The sequence below is a fragment of the Podarcis gaigeae genome, assembly GCF_964106915.1.
Source record: "Podarcis gaigeae genome assembly, chromosome: 2".
Lineage (NCBI taxonomy): Eukaryota > Metazoa > Chordata > Lepidosauria > Squamata > Lacertidae > Podarcis > Podarcis gaigeae.
In genome coordinates, this window is record NC_139679.1 from 74,726,085 (window position 1) to 74,742,996 (window position 16,912).

The 16,912-nt window shown below is 41.6% G+C and overlaps 1 protein-coding gene across 5 annotated transcripts in view; it reads left to right on the forward strand.

Moving 5' to 3' along the window:
* TEX264 (testis expressed 264, ER-phagy receptor) overlaps positions 1 to 16,912 on the forward strand; it is a 166,338-nt gene that overhangs the window by 129,246 nt on the left and 20,180 nt on the right. The window lies entirely within an intron of this gene.

A 16,912-nucleotide genomic window follows, 5' to 3' on the forward strand; every position in this document is an offset into this window, starting at 1 on the left:
TACTTTATCTAAGACAGAGATTCTTCATTGTTGTCCCAGTATAGATCCTTTAGCCAACAAGATAACTGTTGTTTGTTTCTAAAGGAGGCTCAAAGTTATTTTGTAGTTTAATGCAGTTTGAACATATGGAGTGTTGATATGTGAGGACCTGTATCATGTTTGTGGCTTACCGCCTTCTCTTTTAACTATTGCCAAATTTATGAGTGAATGCTGTGTTTTGACAGCAGAAGGCTATTCCAAGACTAAAAGGCTATTCTTGGCTTTATTGGTATTCTTTTATTCATCATCATTTTCATGGGAAATGTATTTTTTGCCATAGACTCCCAGAAAAATGTGCAATTGAGCAAAAAAGAAAGAAAACCAATCACCCCTGTGAACAAATGGGGAAAATGGACCTTGTGAACAGAGGTGGAAATAAAGAAGCAAGGCACGAGGTGCTGGGTGGCACTAGAGCCACATGTTTAATTTACAGTTAAATTTGGCAGAAAATGGTGACAGTTTAGGAAGCTATCTGTACAGCATTACCTGTATGAGGTGAGCAAACCCCTGCTTAATGATAGTGGCAGGAATTATCCCGGCTCTTTCCCTTAAGGCCTGCCCACTCAGGTGAGTAGGGAAACCTTCTCAAGAGCTGCTGGGGTCCCACATCTCCCATGGGGTGATTCAGAGGTGCTCTGTATCTTGCCGATGGATCCCACAGGCCCAAGTGGCAAGCCTCAGGAAGCACCTATCACTCTGAAGAGTGGCTACCTACCTAAGGTACTCACTTTAACCCATTCCTTACCTGTTCACCTTCACACACAGCACCTTCCTAAATGTGGCTAATTTACCTCATTAACAGGACCGCCACTCAAACTGCCCTCAAACCATCAGAGTAGGTTTGAGTACAGAGTAGGCAAAAGAAACAAAAACAAACACCTTGGTTGGCTGCCCGGTATACAGACAGGTTAAGAATTTCTATCTGCTCCTGAGTTGACAGGAAAACACCTGCACTATTCCCAAGAAAGGGTGGCAAGAATTTTCAAAGAAGTTGGTAGGGTAGGCAAAAGGGCTTAAATACTCTTATCCTGGTGATGGCCTGAGTGTTTAAGAATATATCCTGCACTACCAGAACTTCCTGTCCTTCTCTCACCCTGATCGCAAAAGCCAACTTCACCTGATGTTATGGCCCAGGCTTTTTTGTGTCATGTGAAGGAAGAGAAAGGCCAGCTGCTTAATAGCATTTATGAGGGCTTAATGTTCATGCTAATATTTACACATTAGTTCCTTCTTAGACTCCAATTACAATGTTTTCCCTATTCAAAATAGGACAACTGGTGCTTATAGTTCCATTCAGTTACCTTTTGGTGGCTTTGGTGTGGGTGTGATATGGGTGTGTATCTGTGGAAATGCAGTTCTTTATCCCAAAGGGGTCTTATGGCCATAGATAGTGGTAGAGTGTGTGTTTTGCTTGGTTCAATGCCTAGAATCTCAAGAAAGAGTTGGGGAAAGATTCTGATCTGAAATTCTGGAGAGCTGCTGCCAATCAGTACTGAATTAGATGGCCCAATCACACCCCTCAGTATCAGACATGCTATCTCCTGCATGCTATTTTTTCTGCTGCTGTTTCTCTTTGACCTCTTCAGGAAGCACAGGTCATTTGCTGGGGTTATTCAAAGGAATCATTTTCTCTCTTCTCTCCTGTCTGACATGATGCTATCCATGGTTCATAAATTAAAATGTGAGCCTTCTTAATTCACACTTCCCAAAAAATTAGGCAAAGCAAAATGAAACAATCCTTTGAAAAATCACATCATCCCAGATTTTGTGGTACAGCTTCCAACCAAAAAATATGTACAAATATGCACATATAAGCAAAAAATGCATAAAATGTACATACAGCTAAAATGCTGATAAGTGTTTGTGAGGACTTGTTTTTAAAAATTGCAAATTAATGATGAAATGTGGTGAACTGATCTTAAGACTGAAAAAATGAAAGAAACTGAAATAGACTGCTTTGTCCATCCTTGGACATGTAACACATCCAAGAAAGAACATGATTGTGCTTACGTCTGTATCTTCTCTTGGATAAGCCACATGTAACTGTTCTCATCACATAATTCTTGTTTATCTGTCTTATTTGGAATATTGAATTGCTTCAGATGACATTTTGATAGTGATTGTTATCCTATGGTGACAGGTAAAAAAGATTTATGCATATATAAAGGAAGCAATTGCAATTTTGAGAGGAGCATGACATCAGTGCTATCTGAAGCTCTCCTGATACTGTTGCTAGAGTACGGCAGACTTGCTAGCTACTGGGATCTGCCCATATGCTCACATCTTGTAGGACAAAAATATACATCGCCTGCAACTGCTATTTATAAATACCGTATGCATTACACATGGCGTATAAATTTGTTGTCATCTAAACAACCATGAAGTTCCATGGCGTGTATCACAAACATAGCAAAATGCATGTAATAGTTCAAAATAGATACGATAATAAAATACGTTCCTTTTGTAATAGTGGTAAATTATAAAAATGCCCAGGGAGCCAGATCCTGAAGACACATCAGACAGACAGCTACTAGCTGCCTACTTCTTAGGCTCCCACTGAGAAGGAGGCTGAGCTGTATTCATAAGAGAAGATGTTGAGTCTTTAATGTTTTTTGCTTGCTGTTGTTCAATTAAGCAGCAGATACCAGTTTCACTGCCTGATGGTTTGATGGTTGGTTATTCTGCAGTTTATGCCCTTTGGTAGACACTGACATATGGGGAGCAAGTAAAAATGTTGAAGTCACTGAAGTTAAAGGGATGCCTGGCACTTGAAAATATATCAGAGGAACACCTTCATCTTGGGAGAGGTGTTATTTAAAGCCCTTTAAAGCCCATTCCTTGTATTAATTTACAAAGCCCTGAACAACGTAAGTCCAGGATACCTTCAGGTCTGTCTAAACCCTTATATCCCAGCTTGTTCACTGAGATCATCTGCAGGTATGACGTTGGTTGTCCCCTGAGCTAGCGAGGCTCAATTTGGCATCAACATGAAATAAAACCTTTCTCTGCTGATAAAGATTCAGCAGGCACCTTCTGTTTCAACCTGCTGAAAAGTTCACTGTGTTGCCAGGTTTATGCAGACAGTTACAGAAATATATTTCCATAATAGTTAGCTGATGGTCTCTGATTTTAAATCTGTTTTTATTATGTGTGTTTATTATATAGAGATTGTAAACCACATTGATATTTTTTTTTAAAATATAACAAACAAACTAGCATTTGGATACTTCCAATGTCCATATTAGGACAATATCTTTATTGGGAACCAAAATAACACAAAAAGGCTGTACAAGATTGATAAACAGAACAATTGGGTCTTGGGAAAGAAAAAATGTTGGCTGATGTTGACACCTGTTCCCCATGTTCTTCTGCCTGTAACTTGTTTAATCCAATTTTAATACTGTATTTTCATATTGTTGTAATCTATTCTGGACCTTATGATGAAGGGTGGGTAAGAAATCCAGTAAGTAAGCCATGGAGTCTACAACTGATCAGTCATAAAATGGAATGGGAAAAAATGTAGAAGACATTCTGTTGACGCTGTTTAAGTGCTATGCAGGTGTCAGGATGTACATAGGCTCTTTTAACTGTTTCACTTGCATGTGAAGCTACTTTCAAGGTTACCTTAGTTACCATTAATATGTCATTTAGATTTATTAACACTTCCTCTAATGTTTCTTTTCCACTAAAACCTCAGTGGAGAAGCTGGAATACAAAGACCATCTCTCTGCAAGCTCTTGGTTTAATACAAACAACATGACGTCCAATAGAACAGATTAAACAGCATTGTAGTACCATGTGTTATTGCTTTAGCATCTTCTGCTTAATTCTGCCTTAACTAGAGTTAAGAGAACATCAACCCAGATTCCTTTCATCCCAGGAGCACTATACTGGTCTTCTAGGGATTTGCAGGAGGGTTTTAGCCTGAATTCTGTTGTGTGAAGAATGAATTCCACTTTTAGAGAATTTCTTATTAGATAGGTGATAATTAACAATGTCTAGCTGTTATACAACTTATGTTGCTTATCAACTGAAACAAATTTACCACGCGGTAACTTGTTTATAATTTCCAAATGGCTGACCTTACTTTCTCCTGCTGTCTAAAAAGAGTAAAGGAAGCTGTGCTCAATATATATAGCACAAGACTTCAGACATGCACTCTAACATTGATAAATAACATTAGGTGACACGAATCCTGCTAAAGCTGGGTTTGGTTATAAATAGAGTTTCCATCAGGCCTTAATCTGTGGCAGGACTTCAGATTAACCTTTGTTGGCATCTCTCTGTTTCAAGAGACAGTGAAGTGCGCTTCCGCAGGTGAAGCCAAACTGCTGTGTTAGCAGCACTGAAGTGACCTCCCCAGAGTGCAAGCCTGAGCAGTATGGAGGTCCTGGGCTGCCCAGACAACAAGATCCCCCTCTCAGCCTTGCTGATGTAGTCTAAAGGAATGCAGAGCAATACATTTGGCACCAGCATAGCTCTAGGAGTTGCCAGAAGGAGGCATACAGGGCACCATCCAACTATCTTTGGGACTCCACTCTGGATTTGTGTAGGGTTTACTCCTCATCCTTTTCTTCTCCTGAAGATATCCCAAAAGACAGCAGAAGTTTAGGATCAGTGTTTTCCTTCTCCTAGATGGGCTACCTTCCCAGTTTGACAAGCCCCACCTGCCCCTAATTGCACTCTCCAGCATGTGCAGAAACCACCTTCTTGACTGTTCGCCCCACTATTGGTCTCATCCGTTCAATCCACCAGAGCCTGTCTTCACATGCTGGGGAAGTCCCTAACTCACTTAGGGTTTGAGACCCATCAGCTACCCTCACCTGGTTTAGTCAGTTAGTCAAGGCCATTCCAGGAGTTTGGGGGCTGTTGCATACTGACAGCTTCTAGGAGCTACCAGTGAGAGCTGAGTATAGGTTGGGGACCAAACATGGACAAACTACTCCAGAAGGAGCATGACGTGTCCCCCACTAGAGTCTCTATCCCTCCCCTAACATCCCATACACCAAAACTACTTCACTGGATACCACCTATAGCTTCGACTCAGTCTACAGTCATGCAAATCAATACTTTTACTTGGCTTTCCTGTTTGGTACCTTGGCTTTCCTGTTTGGTAAACAGACTAGCTCATATGGATTCCAGTAGTCTCTCATGAAGGCACTGATCAAAACCACACACCCTTCTATTCAATAATGGAGTAGAAATAACTGTTCGTACACCATTCACAAATTTAGAATGACGGTGCCATTTAGCATGTCTGTTTGGCTTTGTTTCGCTCCTTCTTAGTCCCAGCATTTGGAATTTGTCCCCCACACACCTGGAATGTAGGGAATGAGCTTCCTTTCTACTGAGTGTGACTTCATGGCAGCTTGCTCAACAGCACCTATTTTTTAGAAACATTGCACTGGTATTCACACTTGTCAGTCTGACATGTTTCAGCATTATGACTTTGAATTTTAACAAGAATAAAATATGTATCTCTCCATCTTGTTATTTTACCCACTACTACATATTAAGGCTCCACATGTCTTTGTGAAGAACTTTCATTCTGGTCACAAGCAGCCCACAACCAGGACTCACTTGTAAACTGAATAGGATGGTTTTTCCCCTCTTTCCATTTTTATATATTAGGATATGTTGGTGAGTGGTTCAGAAAAGATATCTCAAGTAATGCTTTTTCAAAAGCATAGTCTGAGAGATTCAACAGCAATTTAGTGTTGCTACTGCTACATATTAGGGCTCCCAACACAAATGTATTCAATTCAGATTGATTTTTATCCCCTTTGTTTGTGGCTGGCTATGTTGGGAAGAAAGGGAGCTACCATAACCTGATTTGGTTGCTTTTAATTACACAGAATGGAAGATCATTCAGGTTGTGATCTCAAATGTATCCATATATGGATTGGGATTAACGTTTAGCTCAAAATGGGGAGAGGAGAGATTTGTGAGCACCCCCTCTGCACACAGCACAAGGTTCGTTTTTTAGCAATCCATTTGCACAAGAAAATGCAACTGTTAACAAGGGTATGTGTGTGTATATGCACACGTACACAAAGACATCCACCAATTCTTCCTCATGCTGTGATGCTCATTCAGATGTTCATTCCAGTGAAAATAAGACAGCACAAAGGAACAGCATCTTCAGTGTACAACTGAATGCTTGAATCAATCCACTGCACTGATTTACTTTTCAGTATACATATGTATGCACATATCTGGATGCAAGGAAACATCAGCTTCATTGCTCTGGTAATGGGAATGTATTCCCTGCACATTGCAACAGCAGATTGAGGAACCATGGCTGCAAACAGGTACAAGTAATGCGTGAAATAGTGGACGATCAAGAGTCTTTTTGCACCTCTGAAATGGTAACTCACTGGGATCTAGATATTTGCTTTAGACATCGCAGGGTGGGTTGTTTTGAAAATCCACTCAGCTTTTGAAAATCCACTCAGTCCAAAAACAAACAAACATGTGCAGTGGGAGAATGTCTCTTGGGCATGCACATCTAGTTATGTTGTTCTTGGGTTCCATCCTATGTTGTATTGGGATAAGCTAAACAAGTCATGGCTAATTCTATTGAATGCAGAGAACAGATACACAAATCAAGCAAACAGACTTTTTCTTACATCCTGTTTCTGGCTGGCTATGTGAGGACTGGTAGCCTTATCTGGGACTGCATAGTGTTGCAGTAGAGAAATGTTGTGATGTGTTTCTTACAGGATGGAAACTTATTCAGGAATATAAAGTGATTTTATCATTTGAGTGGTTGTAAATATCAGCCAAGGTGATACTGAATATCTTGAGCACTGGGCATGATGACAGTTCAGTTAGACATGATAGCATTAGGTAAAAAGGTAAAGGTACCCCTGCCCGTACGGGCCAGTCTTGACAGACTCTGGGGTTGTGCACCCATCTCACTTAAGAGGCCAGGGGCCAGCGCTGTCCGGAGACACTTCCGGGTCACGTGGCCAGCGTGACAAAGCTGCATCTGGCGAGCCAGAGCCGCACACGGAAATGCCGTTTACCTTCCCGCTGGTAAGCGGTCCCTATTTATCTACTTGCACCCGGAGGTGCTTTCGAACTGCTAGGTTGGCAGGCGCTGGGACCGAGCAGTGGGAGCGCACCCCGCCGCAGGGATTCGAACCGCGACCTTTCGATCGGCAAGTCCTAGGCGCTGAGGCTTTAACCCACAGCGCCACCTGCGTCCCCAGATAGCATTAGGTAGCTGATCACAAAATGATCCAGCCTAATCCTGAAGAATTTTGGGCTTATTTTGCAGGTCGCTGTGTTCTTATTAAAAGAGGATTGTTCAAATTTATGGAGGAAAAGGTTACTATTGGCTACTAACCATTATTCTACCTCCACTGCTGGAGGCAGTATGCCTCTGAATGTCAGTTGCTTGGAATCACAACTGGGGAAAGTGTTGCTGCACTCAAGTCCTGTTGCATGTAGGGTTCCAACAGTATCTGGTTGACCACCATGCTAACAGGTTGCTTGAATGGATAGACCTTTGGTCTGATACAGCAGGACTCTTCTTAGTTTTTATGTTGTTATCTTACGTTCCCATCTTCAGAACACTGAACAAAATGGGGACTGTAGATTCTGAGCAGCTTGCAAGATTCTAAGCCGTTTTTTTCTTCATCTTTTGCTTCCCATTCTGTCTTTTCCTTTAGCCTTTCTCTAAGAAGATGCTACTGCTCAGTGGGGAAAATTTGGCATCCACAACAATCTAGAAATAATAACAGTATAAGAGATTGTTCTTTCCAATCTCATTCTCTTGTGCAGTTAAAAACAAAACCTTCCATAGGGACTTTATTAGAATGTTTTCGTTACACCTTGTTTGTTTCAAAGGCCATCTTCATCCTTAATAATACTTTGCCCTAATATAACACCTTTCCTTTGAAGTTCCCTGAGCTCTTTACAAACAGCTATATTAAAAATTCCCAGGTCTGTCTGATTTAATGATTTCATTTTATGAATTTCCCTGCAGAAGCCTCTGCCATTTTCCCTGTTGACTTCTGATGCAACTGATGTCATTCAAAAGCTAGCGACCTGTAGATGTGCCAATAAATAGTTTGCATTTTTGAAGTAGAGCAGTGATCCTGTGACCTTGAAAGAAACACCACATCTGTCTTGCTATCTAATCTATCATCCTTCCTTCCTTCGAGCCCATTCCTCTGAGATGCTAAGTGCTTTCTACTTCTACTGTTGGCAGTGACTACTAATAATGCTTGACAACTTGGATGCTGGGGGGAGATTGCCGAGACCTTTGCTGAATTGGGATCCTTATCACACCATCTATATCGGCATACTGAGAACATGGCTGTTGCATCTGTGAAGATTCATCTGGAGCATTCAGGATACATGTGTATATATACTGTACTCTGGGCATATTGGGAGAAGCTGAAGACAACTGGATACCTATGCAATTTGAAACTGATCCCTTTTGCTGCTCGTTAGTCATGAAGGTCACAAGAAAGGGAGGGGTGGTTTGAAAGGAGCGAGAATGCTTCTGGGGCTTCTGTCAATCATAATTAGCTTTGTTTTGCACTTAATTGTCATGCAATGCTCAGGCACTAGCTATAGGTCCTAGGAGCATTCACTTTGTCCTTGCTCTCAGCAGGGCTGTCTCCTGGGTTTTTGTGTGACCATGAATGGAAGGTCATTTTTTTTTTTAAGTAGCCTCTTGTTAGGGAAAGAATTGTGCTTCTTGGAGCAATAAGGGACTGTGTCCCTCTGAGAGTTTCTGCATACACAATTTCAGAGAGATATATATAGTTTCAGAGAGGGATATACAGTTTCAGAGGTGCAGATGATCTTCACAGTTCACCCTGCTATTGGTACTCGCTTAAAGCAAAGAAGGCAGCAATCCCTACATCTCTTGAGGGCTCACTCCCAACACAACAGATCTAGAGGGAATCTTTTGTAGCAGAAAGACAGTAATGAAGTTTCCCTACACTGGTATAGCACATTTTGAACAATGCACCTCCCTCCTCCATTGTCCTCAGTTCTCATGTAGCTCAGCTGGTCAGTCAACACCAACTCCTTTTTGCAAATACCTCCTGTAATCATTTCTTGTACTTTTCAGAATCTGAGCGTGACAGTGCTCTAGACTGTACAGTGACTTTGTGATGGGCCAGTAAACCTAAACTGAAGCTATCCATGCTTGCTTGCTTTAGCCACATAATAGATTTTGAATTCTAGTCCTTGATTTGGGGAAGCTAGCATGCTAAACCTCTGTGTAAACAAGAACACTTCTCCTATGCACCTCGCCTCACTTTTGCATTCTTTTTCCACTGAGCATATGCTTCTCTGTCCAGCTTTGGCACCTGTTGCCAGAAAGACCTGCTTGCTGGCTCTGGCTATGTCATGACAAGTTCTCCTTGAAGGAGGCCTGCAGCTGCATCTTTTGTGGGGGATGGCCTAGGGGCTAGGCATGGAGTTGCTTTCCCACTTGTGTGTGCTGTCATTGTAGGCTGCTGATGCTTTGGGTCCCTGCCCCCTCCCCACTGCTGTGCCTGTCCCTACCCATCGCCTGGTGGCTTTTGTGTGGGGTTTGAAAAGCTGTGATTAACTGTGCTTTGCCTGTTATTACATTGATCTATTATTTAAGGAGAGAGGAGATGAATATTTGATAGAGCTCAGAGCCTGGCTGGGGAAAGAAGGCCAGAACACTGAAGGGAAGAATTATGGATTAAGTACTCTTGCCACAGCAGGAGTCCTCTGGAGTTGGGCAAACCCTCTCCTCCGGCTCTTCTCCTTTGGGGTTGGGGACAATGTTCAGAGCTTTGTTTTGCTTCACTTTTTAACTTGTGCTTTTTCCCGGGGGAGGGGGGGCGGCAGCGGGAAGCACAAGGCTTTCAGACCTTCTAGCTTATGGTCTGAGTCACTTAACTTAATTATTACATGACTTGCAACCCACATCTTGCAAAAGGGAGCAATAATCCGAATTTTTATTCCAGAGTTGTCCTATAGCACTGTAAAGTAGTTGCAAGGAACAGAAAGATGCCCCATTACAATTTATTGGGAAGGTATTTTTAGCTTCAGGGAATCAAATCTCATTAATGGAAAACTTCTCTGCCACCCCAGGATAGGAACATTTTACACTTTTTAAAAAGGAAGGGGGTGGGCTTCTTGTGGTAGGGGGAGGATTAGCAATTCTTTTTTTCTATCCTTTCTTGTGTATATAAACATTTTAATTTTTTTAGTATTTATGATATTGCATTCTTTATTTGTTCTGCAACATCAAACAGATGGCTATAGAAAGATGTAATGGTAAGTTTTCATAACCTAATCACTTTCCTTATCCCCATGTTCATCAGTGCAGAATGGTAGTCTCAAACCACTTCCAGTAAGAGACACCAATGTTATATATATTTATGTCCCACAATGTTATATATGTTGTCTTTGTGATGAGGGTCTGATTATGGAATGCACGCCATTTTTAGATACAACTGATGCTGACTCTTAGATTTTTTTTTAATCCAGCTGAAGATATAATTGTCTGAGGAAGCCTTTGAAGGATAGTAATGTTTTTGCCTATGCTCTCAGATAGGTCACAATTCCATTTTGTATGAGAGAGCCTGCTGAACAGTGCATACCTGTCTGGTGAAGTTTTTGAACCCTGCTATCCTTTGGAGCATACTGACTCTATAAGATGATGTGCATAGGCAAATCCAGTGCTGGTCAAGTATGTCCTGTTGAAAGTAATTGAGAGTAACCACCTTGTGTTGCCCAAGAGACTCCCCAGACCTGTTACGCACGGCACTTGCATTTGATAGTTGAATATATTTCCATGTGATAAGTTGAATTTATTTTCCATATATTTATTCCTCCGCTTGTAAGACTCCCAAGTGCCAGTGCTCCTTGTTTAGTGGTATAGATTAATAACTTCCAGGAACTGATCCAAGTCACTGATAGCCCCATCCATAGCCCTGTCAAGGCACAATATTTTGATTTTATCTCACTTAGTTCAGTGGAATTTTCTTTAAATGGAGGCTCTGAACGTCTGATGTGTCAATCAGCTGATGAGTCATGAAACATTTGGAGTCAAATGTGTATTTTTCAATAGGAATCCTTCAAAAGAACCCATCATTTTCTATGGTTGCTCATTTGGCATCTTCAATATCATTTAAATACAAAGAAAAGTGTTCATAAAAAGAATTCTTCGGGATCAGATCAAGAATTCCTGATGCTGGAAGCAGAGTTCAGTGGAGCTGCAAAATAAGAGCAACAGGGGACCAATCTGAGACCCTCAACTTCTCAAGGAGAGAACTATGAGAATGGGAAAGATGGAGAAATAAGCAGCATGATGAGAATGGCAGGTGTCATATGAGAGTTCTCATACCTAGATCTTACTATGGCACCTGGATCACCAGTCCAGTACCTGTGGGTTGTATGAGACCTGAGTGGAGGAGGTCCCCAACACATACAAGAATCAAATCCTACAACTCTAGAATGCACTCCATTCAAGGAATCTGAAGAAATGGGGGATCCAAGCTACACAGTGATGGAAAGGAGACACAGTGGGGCTGTTATTGAAATCCTTTGCTATGATTCTTCTAGAGAGCACATTTTGCAGTTGCATGGTGATCCATAGCAAACCAAGTGCTTGAGCTTTTGGTGACTAGACTGCCTGTCTGCTTGCCCCATGCCCTTTCTGTATGTTTGGGGCACACCTCAGCTGTGTCCAGACAGAGCAGATCCCTCCTTAAAATGGATATGTCTACCAGAATGGCCAAGTCTGTCAAGTGTGGCTGTTCAGACATGATTAAAAGTGACAGAGCAGTATAAAAATGCTTGGCTAAAAGGAAACATTAATGTCTTTACTGTCACCCTCAATGCAAAACAAAGAGATGAAGCTGCTGGGGATTTCTGAATGATGGAGTTGTCTTAAGATTGTTGGATCAGAGTGGTGGAGCCTGAAACCATAGTTAAACTTTATTATGGCTTTTAACTTTAAAGGCATGCTCTATTTTTTCTTTACACTGCACTGTCTTATGTCTGGTTTCACTACAGCTTTGTGTATCAAATTAAATGAGTTAAAAGATGGTTTTATTCTAACATCATGTATCTCTGGTTCACTTACTTAGCAATTAAATTTGGAAGCCTCAAATTTATTCTGTACAGGAATGTACATACATCACAAGCTGGTATAAAAAAACACGTCCCTGCACTTGAGAGGTCTTGTGGATGTCTGCCAGGAGGGGCTGAGCACTTTAGTTGGTACCTGTGTATTAATCTCCAATCTATTGAAGTGTTTAGATCTAGGACAATAACCCCCCATTTTCGTAGACATCATTGTAGAATAGTGAGAACAGAAAACCTGCACAGCAGCATTAATGTTTCCTTAGTTATTCTATTGACTAAAGCTACTGTTTCTGGGATCTTCAGTCTTCATGGTAATTAAACAGCAAAACACACACCAGGGAATAAAAATATACTGAGAAAATAGTTTTTCTTCAAAAAGAATAAATTCCAATAACTGAGAGGACATCCTTTCCCAACCTGTTACCTTTCAAGTGTTTCGTACTACAACACCCATCAACCTCTTTTTTTAAATAAGATTTTTATTAAAGTTTCAAAAATTATATAAAAACAAAACAAAACAGTAATACAAACAGACAAAAAAAAAACAAGTATAATTTCAATCCCTTATTTTCTTACAACTTACTTCCCCGACTTCCTCATACCTCCCCTTTCTGTATTCCAATTTCTAATTTATTAATTCAGCAAATCCTTTCCCTTAATTTTCATTTATTTTTTGACCTTTCTTTTCTTTTTACTTATCCATTACAGCTGGAAACCACGTAATTTCTAAACCAACGTCCTTCTAACATTCATTAATTTTGCAATGTTTCTTAAGATAGTCCTTAAATTTCTTCCAATCTTCTTCCACTGTCTCTCTCCCCTGGTCTCGGATTCTGCCAGTCATCTCTGCCAGTCCCATGTAGTCTATCACCTTCATCTGCCATTCATCCAAGGTGGGTAGATCTTGTGTCTTCCAATACTTTGCGATGAGTATTCTTGCTGCTGTTGTAGCATACATAAAGAATGTTCTATCCTTCTTTGACACCAATTGGCCGACACCCATCAACCTCAGCCAGCACATGCAACCCAAGGAAACTAGATTTGGATATTTTGGAACCTAGTATGAAGCTGAAGAGATTCCAGTTTTATTTTTGTGTATTTTTTGAGTAACATTACTGGCCTCACACGTCATGAGATAAAATGTCTTCCTTACCCTTTCTTATGGCTTTAGTCTCCGATATATATTGCTGTGCTTTTTCTTTGTATGGTCCCTGGGCAGTTCTAAACTGGGGTTTCCTCCTATGCTGTACACCCTGAGAATTCTCTAGAACTTTAGGGTTGTATCCAATGCTGTTAATGCAGAATTCCACTTGTGCAATAGAACTTCCCCTTCTTCTTTCCCTATGCACTCTCAAAATCTCCTCCATCCCCATGCAAGATCCCCAACTATAATCAGAGTAAGTTCTTTGCAAGTTGAAATAAAAATTGCAGCAAGCACCACTTCTTACAAATGAACCAGTTTGTCTCTCCTAAACAGGGGCGCTGCCTTGGGTCCCAGATTATGGGCAGAGGTGTAGCTGGGGGGTGGGGTAGGGCGCACTGGGAGCCACACTGCGGGGGAGGCACTTACCATGGGGCCTGCAGCATGCCTGAACTACGTGTCTCTCTTGGAAGTGACGTGGTGGCTTGGGCGCCTGCAGGCTCTAGGCTGCCCAAATGGCAGCATGAGGCTTGCATCTGTCCGCTGCCTCCCCCCCCCCCCAGCCACCCTATAGCTGAGGGTGAGGCGGTGGGCAGACTCCAGGGAGGCTCTGTGCCCTGCGCCCTGCCATGGCACACCCCGCCCTGTGGCCTGCTTGTCCCACCCCCATGGGTGGCTTGCCCCTTCCCCCAGTACCCAAGCAGCTAGCTACACTGTTGATTTTGGATGCCCAATTGCACCCATGACATAACGTTACGTTGTGACGTCATGACATCACTTTACATTGGTGCACTGCAGCAGTGTTTCCAAGGCCTCAACGGGGCCTGGGAGGTCACATCTGAGGCCTCATGAGACCTCCAATACAACTTCTGGTTTCTACTGGAAGTTGCATCGGAGGCTTTGCAGGGCCTTCCTCGGATATCGCGTCAGAGCCCCACGGCGTAGTTACCAAGCACCCACAAAACTACAGGGTTCCCTATAGTTGGTGCCAGTGCCCCTGCACTCTTTCAAGTACCAAAGGACTCTTGGAATAAAGCCACTGCCTACTTCTTCCTCCCTGCAGCCACCTACTTCCTTTCGCTCACGCGCGCGCACACACAAATACACAAAATGCACAAATGGGGGTGTTTTTGAAAAATCATTCAGCTCCAAATTTCCTCATTGTAGTCTGTGGAGGGGAAGCAGCATTCTGCACTGACTGATAAAGGCAGCAGGAAATTGGACATGTTGGGGAGCAATTTTTACTATGCTGCTCTCTCACTGCATATTGCCAATTATCAAGTGTGTATGGCACGATCTCAATATTTCTTGTGAGAAAATGTATTTCCGTTTTTTACACCTTCCCAGAGGATAGTAACTGACAACATTATTTTATGCTGAAGCCTTTCTCCAAGAAAAAAAAAGTCAACACAGTAGTATGTTATGTAGTGGACTGTAGTTCAAAGGTTATGGCTTTCCACTAGGACCTGTGCCTATATTCCACTGCAATACAAATCTATGATGTAGCTACACTTTGAGTACTTTGTATAATTTTGATCACTGCACCTCAAAATGAATATTGTAGACCTGGGAAAGGTGCAGAAAGGGCACCTCAAAATTACCAGGGAGTAAACTCCTACTCTGTTTTGCATTATTCTCAGATGTCATCTCATAACTTACTCTCCTTTCTGAATTGTAAAAACAAAATAAAGATATATCACCTAACTCCACTTCCAAGAATATAGGGACTTCCAGATGAAGATCTTGGCCTCCCTTTGGCTTTTCCTGAAACTGACCATTCATTTTGGTGACATATGCTTGTGTTTCTTTGGTATGGGTTCTCAAAATCTTAAATTACATACACTAATGTAATACAGTACCATACCATACCCTTCCTCCTCAATTATTCAAGTGTCCATCTTATTTCTACGTTATCCCAAGCAATATACACTTTGCTTATCATAGAACATATAGATCCAATTCCATCCTCATAGAATATTGTTCCTGTTTCAGTACTTCAGCCTCCCAAAGAAAATGCTATCCTAAATGAATGCCTGTACTCTGTCACCAGACCAGGATACAAATAATATGAATAGTCAAAAGAAGCTTTTATTTATTTCTCTTGCTAATATTCTGACTTTTCTTAACATTTCATCATCCGTGCAAATTGATCTTATTTTCCGCATAACTATCTGCTAAAGACACCCATTGTCTCTAAATTTCTGTTTTGCAGTTAGAGACCACTGTTATCTCTACTGGGTTCTTCTTCCTGAATACTCCATGGCATCCAGAAATGTACTATAGTAGTGCCCACACTCTAAGTGAAAATAGATATCTGGGTGCTTTTTACATAGATAACTGCTTGCCATGGCAGACTTCCAATTAGATGTTGTTGCTAACTCTCATTCTTCATTCTATGCCATGACAGCTTCTCATGTTAAGGATGCAAAATTCCATTCTGTATCAAATGTATTGACATATGCCTTCACCTTTGTTCCCACAGCCTGTCCATTTCTTCTCATGTAACTGTTGTCTCTTAATACAACCCTCAGTAGTTGATTATTAAACATTTTCAAACTTTCTGTCTTACATGTTTTTTTCTGGACACAGCTACCCTCCTGTCACCCACTCTGCCCTGGATACTGGTGTTAGTTCTCAAGCAACAAGTGAGAAATCACTGTGAATCTATAGCCACCTGTGATCTCTGTTATCTCCCTTTCATGATAGTCTTTCTTTCTGTTTTATGCTATGATTCACCTTTCCAGCAGATGTACCAGAATAAATGTGGTTTTCTAGTGTATCATAAGAACTTAAGAGAGCTTCTGGATCAGGCCAGTGACCCATCTAGTCCAGCATCCTGTTCTCACAGCGGCCCGCCTGGTGCCTATAGAAAGCCCACAAGCAGCATCTGGGTAAAACAGCAACCCTTCTGTGGTTTCCAGCAACTGGTATTTGGAAGCACACCACTTCCGACTATGGAGGTATCTTTCCTTCCAAAGGTTGCGTCCCTCTTTATTCTCAATCAGGACATAAACTTTCCAGCTCTCCACCCAGAACGGAAAAACAACAACAACAAATGCACACTACACACCTGCTAGCCTTGTACATTTTTGAGGACCACAAAGTTTGGAAGAATAACGTTTTTGTATGTAATGGCTCTCATAAAGGTAATTTGGTGTCATCTCAAAGACTATTTTGTTGGGTAGCATCTTCTAGTGATCTGGGCTACCAGTTAGCCAAACAACCCAGTTGCCAACTCATTCCATAGAACAGCTACCTCCTCAGCACACTTTAATTAAACATCCTTCTTTGAACTTTGCAGAACTGCCACATGTACTGTCCTACCTATTTATCAGGCACTGTGCTCTGGATCTTAATTCCTGTGCTGATACTTCTTGTGAGATCTTCCATGAATGAAGTGTCTAGCTCTAGTTGGCTTACTAATCAGTCAATTGTAGGAGTTCATGTAGCCCAGAAAGAAGAAACACAATTGACATACCTGTTCACAGGTGTCCTTCAAGTGGTCATCCACGCACCTTATTCTCCTCCTTCTCTGTTGATGTCTCTTACTTTTGTAGCTATGCAGAAGGAATTGAAAGAGCAGAACCACTTACTTATGTATTTGCAGATTTATAAACCACTTCACGGCCCAAATTTACT